Source organism: Ambystoma mexicanum, chromosome 1q (assembly GCF_040938575.1).
Source record: "Ambystoma mexicanum isolate Mex_15411 chromosome 1q, UKY_AmexF1_1, whole genome shotgun sequence".
Classification (NCBI taxonomy): Eukaryota; Metazoa; Chordata; class Amphibia; order Caudata; family Ambystomatidae; genus Ambystoma; species Ambystoma mexicanum.
This window is the reverse complement of record NC_090922.1, coordinates 369,360,488-369,376,221: the sequence shown is the minus strand read 5'-3', so window position 1 is coordinate 369,376,221 and position 15,734 is coordinate 369,360,488.

The following is a 15,734-nucleotide window of genomic DNA, read 5'->3' as shown; positions in this document are numbered from 1 at the left end:
ACGTGAAACAAGCATTTTTCAGGTTTGGCTAAGAGTTGGTGTTCACAGAGTCTTTGTAGTACTGCCTTTACATGTTCTTCATGCTTTAAAGGGTCCTTGGAAAATATCAGTATGTCGTCCAGATAAACAATGATGAAGAGAAACAACATGTCAGAGAACACCCTATCCATAAAACGTTGGAACACTGCCAGGGCATTAGCTAGTCCAAATGGCATGGCCAGGTATTCGTATTGGCCAAAGGGTGTTCTAAAGGCGGTTTTCCACTTGTCTCCTTCCCGGATACGGATCAAATGGTAGGCACCCCGGAGATCCAACTTGGTGAATATTACCGCGCCTCTCACGGCTTCCAAGATATCCGATATCAAGGGTAGTGGGTACCGGTCTTTGAGGGTGCATTGATTTAGGCCGCGATAATCGAGGCAGGGTCTGAGTTCCTGGGTATCCTTCTTGGGGACAAAGAATAACAAAGCACCTGCTGGAGATTTTGAAGGTCTTATGGTGCCGTTTTCAAGGTTGGTGTCCAGGTATTCTTTGAGGGCCTTTCTCTCAGGTTCTGAAAGGATAAACATCCTGCCGAAGGGAATCACTACTGAGGGAACTGTTTCAATTGCTCAGTCTTCAGGTCTGTGTGGGGGTAAGGCCTGGACTATGGCAGTCGAAAATACATCGGCGTATCCTTGGTAGGCCTCAGGGACTTGTATGGTATTGGAAACCATAAGAGTTGTTTTTTGATCTTTAGATGGTTCCTCAGGGGGTGTTGACGAAGGTTCCAGGAATAGACAGTGAGTCATACAAAACTCTGAGCCTAGGAATAGTGATCCTGCTGTCCAATTGATATATGGATTGTGTTTTTGTATACCATGGGGTAGTGGGCTGACTTAATGATATTGAATCTAATTAGCTCTTGATGATGATTTATTGAGAGCCAGATCTCCTTGGTCTGCAGGCTTCTGGGCCCTGAACTGAGGGGTCTTCCATCGATGGCCTCCACCGGCTGCATGGTACTTCGTGCCTCGTAAGGTATTTGGTGACTGGCAACCCACTCTTGATCAATGAAGATCCCCATAGCTCTGCAGTCCACCAGGACCAAAATATAATAGGTCTTGTTCTTGGAGGGTGATAGAAATGCCAGGAGAATGACCAGTTTGTTTTGTCCAGGAGAGTGCAAGGATGGAATTGATGTGGAGCAAACATCTCTCTCCCGAAGCTCTGCTCCATCTAGGATCGGAAGCTGGCGTTTCCCGAACGCCGAGGAGGTGCTAGAGGACATTCCCTAACCAAATGTTTTTTCCGAAGCACAATACATACACAAGCCCGTATGGATCCTTCTCAACCTTTCTTGCGGTGATATGGGTCCACAAAAGGCTCCAATCTGCATCGGTTCTGGTTCTGTGACTGAGCTTGGGTTTGTGTCCGTTCTGACTGTGCTTTCACAGGACATCTTGGATGAATTTGCCCTGGACTTCTTCTTTTCAGCCTTCCTTTCCTGGATGTGGAAGTCTATTTGCATGGCTAGGTCCATTAATGCCTGGAATGAGTTTGGTCGAGCCACTCTGGCCAGCTCATCCTTTATCTCATCGTTCAGTCCTCTCCTGAACAGGGTGAAACTCGCCTCAGAGGACCAATCAGCTTCCTTGGCCAATTGTTTAAATAGGGTCACATAAGTGAGCATATCCTGGGAGCCCTGTTGAAAGTCTAACAAACGTTCCTGGGCACTATAGACCTTCTCAGGACGGTCAAACATGTTTTGAGGTCCTGTATGAACCCCTCATAATCATCCAGGAGGGCATAGCCAGAGTTAACGAGGGGTGTAGCCCAGGTCAAAGCATTGCCGGAAAGGTGTGATATAATGAAACCCACCTTAGCCCTGGGAGTCGAAAAGTAATAGGGCTTAAACGTAAAGTGGACCAGGCAAGAATCCAGGAATCTGCGAAAGGTTTTTGCCAAACCATCATATTTGTCAACAATGGGGCCCAACAGGACCCCTTCTTTAGTGGCAGTATCCCAGGATAGGACCAATTGTTTGAGTGCAGCGTTTTCCGCCTTTAGGTTTTGAACCTCGGTTGAAAGTTCCTGCATGCCTCGCATCAGCTCCTGAACAGCGGCCTCCATGCCGTTATCAAGTTCGGTCTGGTGGCATCTCAAACTGGCAAGGAGTTCCCCCCTTATCACCTGGGTCCGTACTTTAATGGAGTCCTTGGTCGCTGCCTTCTTGCGGACAGTCCTGGTTTTAACTAAGGCTGCTTGAGTCTCTTCCGACTCCAGGGCGCGTTCAGTTCCGGGAACGCAGAATCCAGGAATCCAAGGATCTAGGATGAGTGCAACTAGCACACAAGTCCAGGAAACAGGAAGAAAGGACGGGTTAAGGAGCGGGTAGGTGCACAAGGACAGAGAAAGAATACTGCGAGCTACGGATCACACATCTGATGGCTACTTGCAATAGCATTGAGATGCGCGGAGCCGCAGAAGGCGTGCTCTATAAATAGAGTACGTTACATCCAGCGCACGGAGCAAGAAAGGGTCTTAGCGGTGGGCGACCATGTTGGGAGTATTAGAGAATGCAAGCCCCGTTGAGACAAGGACCAGGAGGTCCAAAAGGGGCGTGTTCTGAAGTTCATGACACCCGATGCAAGAGAGCTTAACAGCAAAGACACGACTCCTGATCACCCAGTATAGATCCATCAACAGGAAATATGGACACTTTACACTATCCCCGATACTGACATTTTATAAATCGAAAGTCGTTCCCAGCCTCACCTATGGAACGGAAGCCATGCCTTTTCTTCCTGAGAAACTTTGGCTGGAGTTGGAAGGACTATATTGGAAGAAGGTCCTTTACCTGCCATTATCCCTGCCAATTTGCTTGATAAGGAGGGAGTTAATGCTCCAATCCTTAACTTCAATTGTGGCCAGGAACAAACTCATGTTATACAGGAAAATCCTGCTAACCTCACCACCCTTCATCTTAATGGCCCTCAGCAAGGAAATGCATGCAGGGAACTGCAAAATGCTGGAAAACTGGGCCTTCAAGAGCAGGCTACTTCATGAAAGGTTAGGCAGCTCTGAATCAGAGCTGATCTCTAACACAGAAAAGGGAAAAAAAAACTGATTCTCGAAAGAGATTGGATCCAAACGCTGGAAGAAGCGAGCCTCGTTAAATCGTCGCAAGATCTACCAACCAACACAATGAAAGTGAACGTAACCAGGAACTGGCAAAATGTCCTGATAGGAAACTATGTGAAAACTTCATGAGAATGTGCTTGAATATTCTCCACACAAACGATATCCTAGCAATATGTAACCAAAGTGACTCAATTGGCTGTCGTTTCTGTTTACAGAGGGAAATGAAAGAAACCATAAAACAAGTTCTTCTAAATTGTCTGGGGCTGACCGCCGTACATTCACGCGACCTGGGCCACCTATTAAAAAACTTGCAGTTTTATGATGAAGAAGAATGGTGGAGCAGGTTAATGAGTAGGGATAAAACCGCTTGGGTAATAGCTGTAGTTTGGCCTTTTCAAAATATTGGTCTACTTAAAAGACAAACAACCAAAGTGACCAACGATCCAAGCGACAAAAATAACGAATCACTGGAGACAAACGAAAACTTAAGCACCATGAACACTAAAGACCACGGGCATGGAACAAGTTTGGACCACTTAGCTAGATGAAACACACACAGGATAATTCTTGTAAAAATAGTTTAAATTTCAATTGAAACAAGTAATACAAAAAATTATAATAATAACTATATGTACTTGGTATTACAAACAACAGACATTTCAATAAGGGTTTCAGTTATTATAAGTCTTTAAGCGTTTGGTAAACACATGTCTTTGAATATGCAAGTAGAATTGAAAAAAAATTATGAATATGAATGTGGTGTATGAGAAAAGGAAAACATAATTTATGATAGCACAGTTGATAGATACCTAATTGAAATCTTTTCCATAAGCAGAGGCTATATCAATAAAGAACTTAAGTGGACACCCAAATGATCACAGGTGCCTAGGTGTCTGGTGTACCATTCCAATTTGGGCACCTTACTGCTAGAGACATTCATTTCTAGACCCAGTTTATAACATAACTTATAAAATAAGTCAACTTCCTTTTGCAAACCACAAGGAGTATTGCTGAAGGGGACAGTGCTCTACACGAAGAGTGGGATACTGGTATTCTCTCCTCACAGTCTAGTTCATGAATATAAACTAGACTCAGCGAGGGTGCTAGGGCACACCTCTCTCTGATTGCCCTAGGAACCTGAAGCATGTTAGTATGTTCGCCACCCATTCCCTGCTGAACTGAGCAAAATTATCCTTGTGTAGGTTTCGGATAGCTGTTAGCAAATTCAGAAGCACTCTAATGTTTTTGAGCTTCGACCAAAGGATAGTGCAAGTGACTGAATTAAAAGCCGTGCGTAAATCAAATCACAATACGTACAAAGGCTGAATAATACCACACATTTCAGCTACAGCAGCTGGGTATGAAACAGTGAACAGCCATGCTTACAGAGTTCTGAAAGCGGACTTTAGGTCCACCAAAATTTTGACCTCAGTTGCCCATGTTTTTAAGAAAAGCAAGAAGGCTTTGCCACATACATATGGTATCCTATAACGCAATAGGCTGATCATTTTTAGCTATATTTCGATTATTCTGTTTGAATATTGGCATGATCTCAGCCTCGCTATAACTATCAGGAATCATTTATTTGCATTTTTAAAGCGCTCACACAGCTCAGGGGCATTGAGGCGCTGTTACAGGAATATGGGGGTAATTCATAGATTTCAGCGCAGAGGCAGCGCACGCCAGCAGCACAGAGAGGTAGCGTGCGCCAGGGTGAGCCAGCCATGTGTGCTAAACAGCATTTGGCACACCGCGTATTCATGGAATTTCCAAGCCATTTTGAGTGCTGGGGCAGCAAACATCCCACAGTGCCAGTTACACCCCCAAGAACGCCCCTTGCGCCAGGAAAAGCCATTGAAATCCCCAATGCAGCCCAAAGGGCTGCGCTAACCCTGGACCAGCTTACAGGGCCGCTGCACTGTAATTGCATGAAAATACTACACATACCCCGCTCACGGCAGCCAAAACGCATGAAAATGTACTTGCACACCCCTCAGAATACGTGTACCCCACTCGCGCCAGGTAAATTGCATTGAAAAATGTACCCTCTGTGGTGTGGGCTGCCTGTGGGGCATGCCCAGGGTGTATGGCTTGCCTGCGGGGCACGGGGAGGGTGCATGGTCTGCCTGTGGGGCATGCACAGGGTGGATTGGATGCCTGCGTCTATTTCGGGGGTGCACGGGAAGTTTCAGACGTGAAAGGCCTTGGGTGAGCGGGGTACGTGTATTTCGGGGGTACGCATGGAGTTTCACACGCGATAGGCCTTGGGCGAGCGGGAACGTCTATTACGGGGGTACGCAGGGAGTTTGACATGCGATAGGCACTGGGTGAGTGGGGTACGTGTATTTGGGGGGTACACATGGAGTTTCACACGCGATAGTCCTTGGACGAGCGGGGTACGTGTATTACAGGGGTACACAGGGAGTTCCACACGCGATAGGCCTTGGATGAGCGGGGTACGTGTATTTGGGGGGTACGCATGGAGTTTCACACACGATAGGCCTTGGGCGAGCGAGGTACGTGTATTACGGGGGTACGCGGGGAGTTTCACATGCAATAGGCCTTGGGTGAGCAGGGTATGTGTATTTGGGGGGTACTTGTGGAGTTTCACATGAGATATGCCTTAGGCGAGCAGGGTACGTATATTACAGAGGTACACGGGGAGTTTCACATGCGATAGGTCTTGGGTGAGTGGGGTACGTGTATTTGGGGGGTGCGCATAAAGTTTCACATGCAAAAGGCCTTGGGAGAGCGGGGTACGTGTATTTCGGGGGTGCGCATGAAGTTTCACACGCGTTAGGCCTTGGGAGAGCGGGTTATGTGTATTTCAGGGGTGCACATGAAGTTTCACACGCGATTGACCTTGGGAGAGCGGGGTACGTGTATTTGGGGGGTATGCAGGAAGTTTCACACGCGATAGTCCTGGCGAGAGTGGGGTACATGTATTTTGGGGGTGCGCGTGAAGTTTCACACACGATAAGCCTTGGGCGAGCGGGTACGTGTATTTGGGGGGTGTGCAGGAAGTTTTACATGCAATTTGGCATTGTGGCCCCTTCCGGGTGTGCCCTTTCCCCGTTCCCATGCCCTGCAGGCAGCCCACACCACAGGGGACTACCCAACACCCCTGACCATGCCCTGGAGGCAGCCCACATGGCACCATGCACTTGTGAGCCCTGACTCATGTCCCCCACCCACCATTGATGGGCACCTGCCAGCAGGGCCTGACTCATGTCCCCCACCCATTCACCCATCCACCATTGATGGGTACCTGCCAGCAGGCCCCAACTCATGTGTGACGGCCACCCACCACCATTGACGGGCACCGACCAGCAGGCCCCGACTCATGTCCCTCACCCACCATTGACAGGCACCTGCCAGCAGGCCCCGACTCATGTCCCCCCACCCACCCATCCAGCCACCTGCCATTGACAGTCAACTGCCAAAAGGGCCTGACTCATTTCTCCCCACCCGACACGTCATCACACTCCAGACCCATGGCACTTATGGCCATCCAAATCCCACCCCACGCCACCCCAGTCCAAACACCCCACATTGAATTCCCAATGTCATGATACAAAATAAATAACCAGCATGCCCATGAATACATGTCCATCAGACCCAGGCAATGGCAACACATGACTGTGAAAAACCACATTGTGACATGCACAAAACAAATGAGAGAAGACCACACACGAGTAAAGTATAGAAAAAAAGTGTATTGAAGAATTAACAAAATGAATGAAACAAAAGCAGACAATAATGAAAAGAAAGATTCCAAGTCTGGAAGTCCAAAAATGATAAAAATAAATAAATGCTGCAACCAATAAAATCCATAGTAAAATGGCTCCAATGGGTCCGTCCATCAAAAAAAAAGTCATAGTTTAAAAAAAAACAAAGTATTCCACCATGGGTCCAAGAAAATGAAATCCAGATTGAAAACTATTTACAAAAGAACATCCAAGGGCCCATGAGCCAAAACAATAAAAAGGAAACTTAAACTAAATCCTACCTAAAAAATAACTATATACAAAAAGGCGGGGCATAGTCCATGCAAAGGAAAAAAAATAGAAAGGAAACTTACACCTACAGAACTATTTACAAAGGCGGCGGGCAAGTCCAACGGCTCATGTGTTGATGTTCCGGGCCAGGGCATCATCGAACTCCTCTTCAACGTACCGGAGGCGGGCCTCTTCCCTGGCACCGAGGTCTCGTAGGGATGCAGCCATGGCCTCCTCCAACTCACTGCGAGTTGCCTCGAGGCACTCAGCCCGCCTCAACGCCCTGCGCATGGAGTTCTATGCTTTGACCATAGTGAGCCGTGCCTCTTCCGCCCGCCGCTGCTCCGCATCTATTTGCTGGCCCAATCGCTGCCACACGGAAGACACTCCCAATCCAGGGTCCTCTTGCCTTCCGGCCGATGCCTGCCCCTCTGATGTTGATGACCCCGAGCCATCATCGCTCCCACCTTGAGCCTGCTGATGCTGTGCATGAGCCCTGCCTGTTGATGCCTGCACGTCCTCCTCCTACTGGGGTCCAGTTGATGTGGTGGCCATGCCTGCTGGACCTCCGACTCCCGACTGTGGCAGGGATGTGTCCTCCACCAGCCTGGCAGTTGGGTCAGGGGCAGCTCCACAGGGTGACCAGGTGATACTTGACCAGGAAGATGGCATGGAGGATGCCTGGCACATAGGGGGTTCACTTGAGGAGGGGGTCGGTAGAAGGTCCAGCACACGGAGGAACCCAGCACTAGTGACCCGTCCTAGTAGGTTGACGCGGTCAACGAGGCATCCGAAATAACATGCAGTGTCCTCACGAGAACCCTGCACGTCATCCCGAATGCCACGTTGATGCAACGCCACCCCAGCCAGGACAGGCTCAACATGGTCCCATATTGCCACGTCTACAGGGAGAGGAAGGCCAGTTGTTGTTTGCGCATCCCCTCCCTGAAAAAGGGTCTGGACGAAGGCATCCCTGCTGGTGTGGGATGATGCAGTCACAGGATCGGGGACAGGATTACACACAGGCACCTCCTTGGCCGCCTGTGTTCCCTCCTGTCCCTGCCTCTGGACTGCACCACTAGCACCAGTGGAATCCCCCTCCAGACCCCGTGCGTGGACCTTCCACGGCCTCCTCCTCAACCAAACCCCCCACCAACCTGGATGACTTCATGCCATCTTCCTCCATAGGCCCCTGTGGGTCTCAGATGCCCCTTCTGCTGCCGAGGAGTCCACCTCCGACCTCCGTCTCGTGGACTTACCCTCGGCAGCTGCGGCCATGGACACGGCACCAGACTCCTCACTCCCCGATGAGATGACAACATGGGAGGGGAGCTGGGCCTTGTGTCTCCGGTTGGCGGTGGGATCCCTGCCGCTGTGCTCCACAGCATCGTCTCCACCCTCTTTATCAGTTGGCACTGCAGACAGGGAGAGATAGAACACAGGCATCAGGGCACTGCACAATGGTCTGATACACACATGACAGTTGCACAAGGTTAGCCTGATGTCACATGCAACACAGGGAGTGCCGAACACATGCACACACGCCACCAGACATACATGCAGCTGTACATCTCCACCACCTGTCGCAGTGAAATCATCAGCATCCATGTCACATCTGCCAATCAACCTACTACATGTCGGTGTCACATGCATCTATGGTGTATCACAGTGGCAAACATGTAATACACACACACGCACATGTACATTCTGCACATACATGAAGGTGGAACCAGCATCCATGTGTCACACCACAACCATGCCACAGTACATACACAGAAATCTAAACATGTGTGCACCCACACATGCATTTGGGCACCATGCATTTGAACACATACACCATTGATGTGTCTCACACATGGCTGGACTCACTTGCGGCGGGCTCATGTCCCTGTACATGCACATCCATACATTGGCCTTCCAAGACATATGTCCAACTTGCACACTCCTGCCACACCTCAACATGCACAGCATCCAATCAGTATGCATGGACACTTACCGCTCAACTCCGGACGGGTCTGCCTCTGAAGGATCTGGAGGTGGAGAGCTGGGTCTATGCATTCCAGGACCCTCATCTGAATGTTGGTAAGGCGGACCCGGCAACCCTCTGCATGCGCTGCCTTCAAGAGGCACCGGGCCTTGCTGAGGGTCCTGGACCTGAAGTCCTCCTAGCGCTTCCGGACGTGTTGCATGTCGCGGGCTGCCACCCCCTCCATGTTGATGGCAGCCACAAAGTCTTCCAGATCCTCCTCGGTCCTTCATTGTCGGCACGTGAACTTCCGAAGAGGGCATCTTAATGCCCCAGGACTTGCTCCACCAGGATGCCAACTTCATTGGCAGTGGAGCTGGCAGCACTCTGCCTCTCTGCTGGGGGTTGCCACTGGTGCCAGATGGTGTTGTGTCGGACATGGCAACCCCTGAGGCAGGTGTGGGTGGGCAACTGGGTCCTGGGGCTGGGCTGCGGAACGATGGAATACCAGTCGGGATTCTTCTGTTCCAGCAGGGGTGGTCACAGCAACTGGACCCCTGCAGATGGCTGACGTGCAGGCATCAAATAGCAGGGCACATGGGCAGCAGGCAGTCAGGCAGCAGCAGATGGCAGGTTGGAGCGTGTTCGGGGTTCTGGGGGGCAGGGAAATGGCCTTCTGGATAGGAGCGTGGTCTTCCGTGTGTTGTCGCGTGGCCAGCTTGATACAGAGTGATTTGGCATGTGAAAAAACTGCACATCAGCATGCAATTCGAGGAAAGGCCCTTATTGTGTAAGCACGTATGTGACATGATGCGCATGGGCATTTCCCGCAGCACAAGTGCATCTGCACGGGCAAAAAAATCATGTTCGCGAAAAGGGCCTAAGCGCGTAAGCGCGTATGTGACATTATGCGCGCGGGTGTTGCTCTTTGCACAGGTTAAAGGTGAGTGCGGGCCAGCAAAACACTGTACGTGCTGTTCGCGGAGACCGACGCGTGTGTTTACTCTGCTGGAATCACACACGATTACTTCACAGTGTCTGAAGACCATATCTCTTCTTTTGTTGGGGTGTTGCATGCGTACCATTTAGAGGTCATTGTGGCCCTTGTGTTCCACGTGTACGTGTTTTTTGTGTTCCTGGGTGCCACACCGTACTGCTGGAAGTAATATTCATGCACGTGGGCTACTGGGGTCGCGTACATGAATTTATTTTATTTTTTTCAATTTCCATATCTTAAATTTCTTTTTATTTTTGATTTTTTGATTTTTTGATTTTTTGACTTTCTTTTTCGGGACCTGAGAGTTGCGTCACCCATCATTACTCCCCAGGGGTCACAGACAGCCTTGCAGGGACACTGGGGTACCTATTCGATCAAGTACCCTGCCGCCTTCTAGCCAATTGCCCAGGACAATTGTTGAGTGAACCTCCCATAGCCCATTTTCCATCGGTGCCATAGATGGGAGGCCACCAAAGACTAAGGGCGGCAAAGCTGGCTGCCTTCCAGGGTTGGACGTGGTCGGGCACACCGGCACGGAGACCAGGGAGGACAGGGAGTCCAGGGTGGCTACAGGGGTGGAAGAGGCAGGGGGCCCCTCTGGGATGGGATGCCCAGCCATGTGCTGGTGCAGACATGCCACCACCCCCTGTGGTTCCTGGTGATGCAGCTGTTGCATCACAACCTGGCACCCATATCACCCAACAGCAATTTACATCCGCTGTCAAAGGCCCACCGGTGGTTGTAGCTGCAGGTGCAGCTGTGAACACCTCCACCCGGGCTCTGGGTCAGGCAGTGCTTGTTGCGTTGTGTGACGAGGACTCCCAGGACGATTTCCATCTTGTCTGGAGGGTGGGCTCATGTGCATCCACTGTGGCTGTGGCACACATAACTGGGGCAGTTATGACATCTGCTGCCCCAAGCAGCCGGGTGGTGGTAACTGCATGTGCAGATGCAGCCAACACTACCGCAGCAGTGACTCAGACCCAAGCCAGACCTTCTGTCCTCATACCAACACCCACTGCCTTGGTCCAGTCCACCAGCTCCACTGCCCCCACTGATGAGGGTCACATTGTCCCCTCAGGGTCAGTACCAACGTCCGAAAGGAGGAAGCGTGCTCCTGCACAAGAGGCTGGGACCCCAGACATGGCTTCGGCCTCCGGCACGTCACGGAAGAAGCCTTTCTGCAATTAGGAACTGGTCTATGTGTCGGAACACCAATGCGATATGCTTGTTGGCCCACAGTGCCACACAACACATCACCAGCGTTGGGTCCACTGGCATCATGTTGCGGATGGTGTGACATCCATGAGATTCCAGGTGCGCACAGCTCAGGACTGCTACAATTGCTGGAATGACCTCAGACAGTGCAAACAAAAGCGTGCCTCCAATTACAACATGTCTCTGGTGACTGGTGGTAGGCCACCACGAGAGGAGGATGAACTCGCTCAGCATGAGGAGATCGCTTCAGAGTTTATCCCGGAGGAACAAATCCGTGGAGTGGGACAGAGGATGGATTATGATGCATCATCTGGGGAGTATTGATGCGTGTAACTCAATGACATATGTGTTTGGCATGTGTGACCCGCCCAACTACAAGTAGGCTCTTTCCTATCTTCAATCTCCCTCACCACCTGTGTTGTTCACCAGGGGTCTGACCTCTCAGCCCCAATTCATGGAGAGCAAGTGGCAGCTCTTAACTACTGCATTATCACAAGTGCCAGTGCTATGCTGATGACAACCAACTCATTTCCTGACTTTGGCCACCTCTTGTCCCTCCCTTATTTCTGATATCCTCATTGGCATTTGATTTTGGTGTACTACCAACGGTCTCTGTCTGAATGCCAGCAAGATTGGCGTCCTCCTCATCGATGCACCTTTTCCATCCTTTGCCATCAATCTCTAGCCAGCCCCACTTGGCCCTCCTCCTGCCTCCACCTGCAAGGCCAAGAACCTCTGGGTCACCTTTTACACAAAAATTTGTGACATATCTTTGAATGGATTAACTTCTTGCTCCACCACCTCGAGGTACTGTGCCCTCTCTAACATTCTCCTACATGCTCACAGTCTGTCTAGCTCTAATTCATTCAAGATTGGGGTACTGTGACAGTCTCATTCAATATTCGACCTGCTTCCACCCTCCACCACTAATCCGGTACAGGACTGCTAGACTTGTACTTGGCCTCAAGCCATGGGATACCATATTTCCCATCTTTCCAGCTATGTGACCCCTTTATTGGCTACCAGTGGATGCAAGGATGTTACTTCAGACCCTCTGCATAGTGCACAAGGTTTTTTTGGGACTGGGTAGAAAATACCTTCGACAATCCCACTCCCTCAAGGTCAGTCGTTAATTTAATAAATAAGGTAGGAGCAGATCTTTGTGTACAGCTGGGAGCTCACTTTTGAACAGCCAACTGGCCACGTTGAATCTTGAGGTGAGATATATCTGCTCCTGGTAGCACCTCAACACCTTCCTTCTTGCTCCTGCATTAGCCGCTCTTCTACCCAGCTGAACAGTTTCCTCTGTTGGCACTGTGCCCCTGCACACACTCTGACCATGGGATCAGGTACCTGCTTACCCTGCCGCCCTGCTGCACTGCCTAGAGGCCTCCCATATCAATGTGTCCAGTGCTTGTCCCCATACAGTCCAGCCCTCTTTGTCTGCACTCATCAGATTTGCCCTGTCCAAATCATCTTGCACTTGCCACTTTCTGGCTGCACTACCACTTTTTGAATGGACATTCTATCATTGCACTTCATTTTCCTTCTTTGGTCTCCTCTGTTTGGCACGTTCCCCTTCTCCCCCTTCCTGGGTCTTCAACCCTTTATCCCTTCTACATGCACTAGCGTAGATGCCTCCTATGACACATGTACTGTGCATAGTTGATTGTAGTTGAGTGATGCACATGAACATGCATGTTACATGTATAATGGGGTGTTCACTTACATTTCTAGCTGTGTCTATCTGTGTGGTAACACATGCTTATGCTAGATGCTGACTATTTGTTACCATCTCTCATTTTGGCATTGGATGTATGCCCTCTAGAGGTTGTGTGTGATGCAGGTGATGTGCAACATGCAATACATGTGTTGCATTCACATTTTGCACACACCCTATACTGCTTTTGGAATGGCCCCGCATTGCAATGCTACTGGATGCATGTTGGGGTTTGATTTGCCTGTGACATGGCTGTTTCATTATTTGTCTGTCAATGTTGTGAACTGTATGTGTGTGGTATGTGCTTCTGACGTGTGTGTTCTTGTTTCTCATTTTTATGTCGCAGGTGATGACGCACTGGCGGCAGAGGATGAAGATGTCATCCCAGACACGGTGGTCAGTTCACATGACCAACCAGGCATCAGTGGTGGTCGTGGGGTGGCAGCCCATGAGAACCCACAGGTGCTCCAGGCCATTGAGTCCAGAGCTGACTCTGAGTCAGGCTCTGATGTATCCTCTGACCACTATGTTGAGCCAGATCTGCATCATGACGTGTCGTCGCCGGTAGGTGATCCTGTGTCGGATGGACTTCTGTCTGCAACACCTGCAGTAGGGGGCCAGGTCTGGTTGGAATGTCCACCTGTGGTGGTTACGGGTGCACGGTCACACTCGAGACCAGTTGGCCATGATCCTGGGGCATCAGGTCGACGGAAGGATGCAGTCCTGCAGCCTCGGGCGGCACCAATCCAGCAAGAACCACAGCTCTGTGGGCCCAGCAGGTGTGTTGTCCGGTGACACGGTGGCCGTGTGCCACCGGGGTCAACTGAGTGGGAGCGTTCCATGATTGCCATAGCACAGCAACAGGGGGGAGCAGTTGAGATGATTGCTCAGGGTATGGAAAGTGTGACCGATTCCAGCCTGCCCTCTGTTAGGCAAATGGTGCTCCATCAGCGGGCTACGCAATCCACGTGCCGCTCACTCAGGCTGGGCATGACGATGTATGACAGGGCGCGCCGGGCTGAAATGTTGGTGCTGCGTGAAACACTTAATGCTCAAGCAGAGACACACCGTGAGGCCCTGAGCGTGGAACAACAAGCCCTCCGATCTACTCTAGCTGACCTCATGATGGATCAGAGTAGGCGGACAGAAGACAGGTTTGAACAGCTTGAAAGAACCATCTTGGCTGAACTCTGTGCAAGCCGGGAGTCACTCCATTTGTCATGTGAGGCCATGCAAGCAGAACTCCGTCTCACACGTCAGTCACTGCAGGAGGAAGTACGTGTGACACATGAGGTAATGCATGCTGACCTCAGTCTCATTGCCCGCCAGGACCTGGCTTACCAGACCCGCATACTTGCTGCCATTTAGGGGCAAGGCGTGGCTAGGCATGGTGAGTCAACTGCACCACCTCCACCTTCTGATTCAGATCCAGAGGGTGACAAATGACAAGCTATCTCTCACATAGGTCGGGCCGTGCAGGCGTTGAGCCCAGAGAGTTTATTTTTTTTCTACCTCGACATCTACACATGTGGGTGTAGAGGTGTACCCTGTACCGTAGAGGACCACTCCGGGTCATATATGGCCATTTTTTTATTTTTTTTCCTGCAAATGTTTTTTTTTCCAGCAATTTTTAATCTGTTAATATTTTTGATTTTTTCATCCAAATTATATGGTTTTTGGTAAGTATGTTATCTTTTCATTTTCACTTTATATTTTATTTGATTTTTCCATTATTTTGCTGTTCTTTTTCAATGATTTCACTTTGCTTTTTATTTGTTATGTTTTTTTCTGGTTTTCTTCTATTTTATTGATTTAGCTTTTGTTTCTTTCATTAATCTTTTCATTTTTTTATTTCAATTGATTATTTGATTTGATTTGTATTTTCTTTAGAAATTTATTTTTTCAATTTTGTTTTGTCTAATGTGCATACATGTCACAGTGTGGTGCTTTGTGGCATCGGAAGGCATCCACTCTACGTTCCTGCTGGGCCCATTCAGGCTTTTCTTGTGTATGTGTTTTGATTGGGGTCCTGACACATATGCTACTCCTGCTTCCCTTTTCCATGGGCTTGCAAGGATGGCTCGGTGTAACAGCATATTACACATGGGCATTGGTCTTCCGTCATATCTGTGGCCAGCCTGCAGTTCTACTTGTGTGTACACCCCTAGTGGATATTCCAGATGGGTTCTCCAATGCATGTCTGCACTTCACTTTGGTGAGTATTAAGCTGAATTTGCATTTCATCATGTTGCTTGAGATGTTTGTTATGTATTGAATGCCTATGTTGATGCACTTCCTGCTGTAGCTGGTACCATGCACCCTTTGGCTGCGTACAACACACTGATGGTGGGAGGGGTCCATGTGCTGAGAATGTTGAATTGGGACAGTTTTCCCACAGTGATTTTAATATGCCACATGAAGGCGGCACGCTGATTTACTCCTGTCACCACGCATTTCAACAAACACTCATTCCTTTCTAGCACCACTTTGGACATTTCCCAGCCCTGGCTGGTGTTTGGATGTGACATCTGAGTTATGACTACATTGTTTGTCATTTAAATTTTCAGTTTGTGTCCTGGACCCGCTCCCCCATCCCACTGTTTGCACTTGGCCCTTGTGAAAATCTAGCCATCCAGGATGCTTGAGCCTGCCACCACTATCAAATGCCCACTAAGGTGGCCCTGTCTAGACCTGTCCACATGCCTTCTCAGT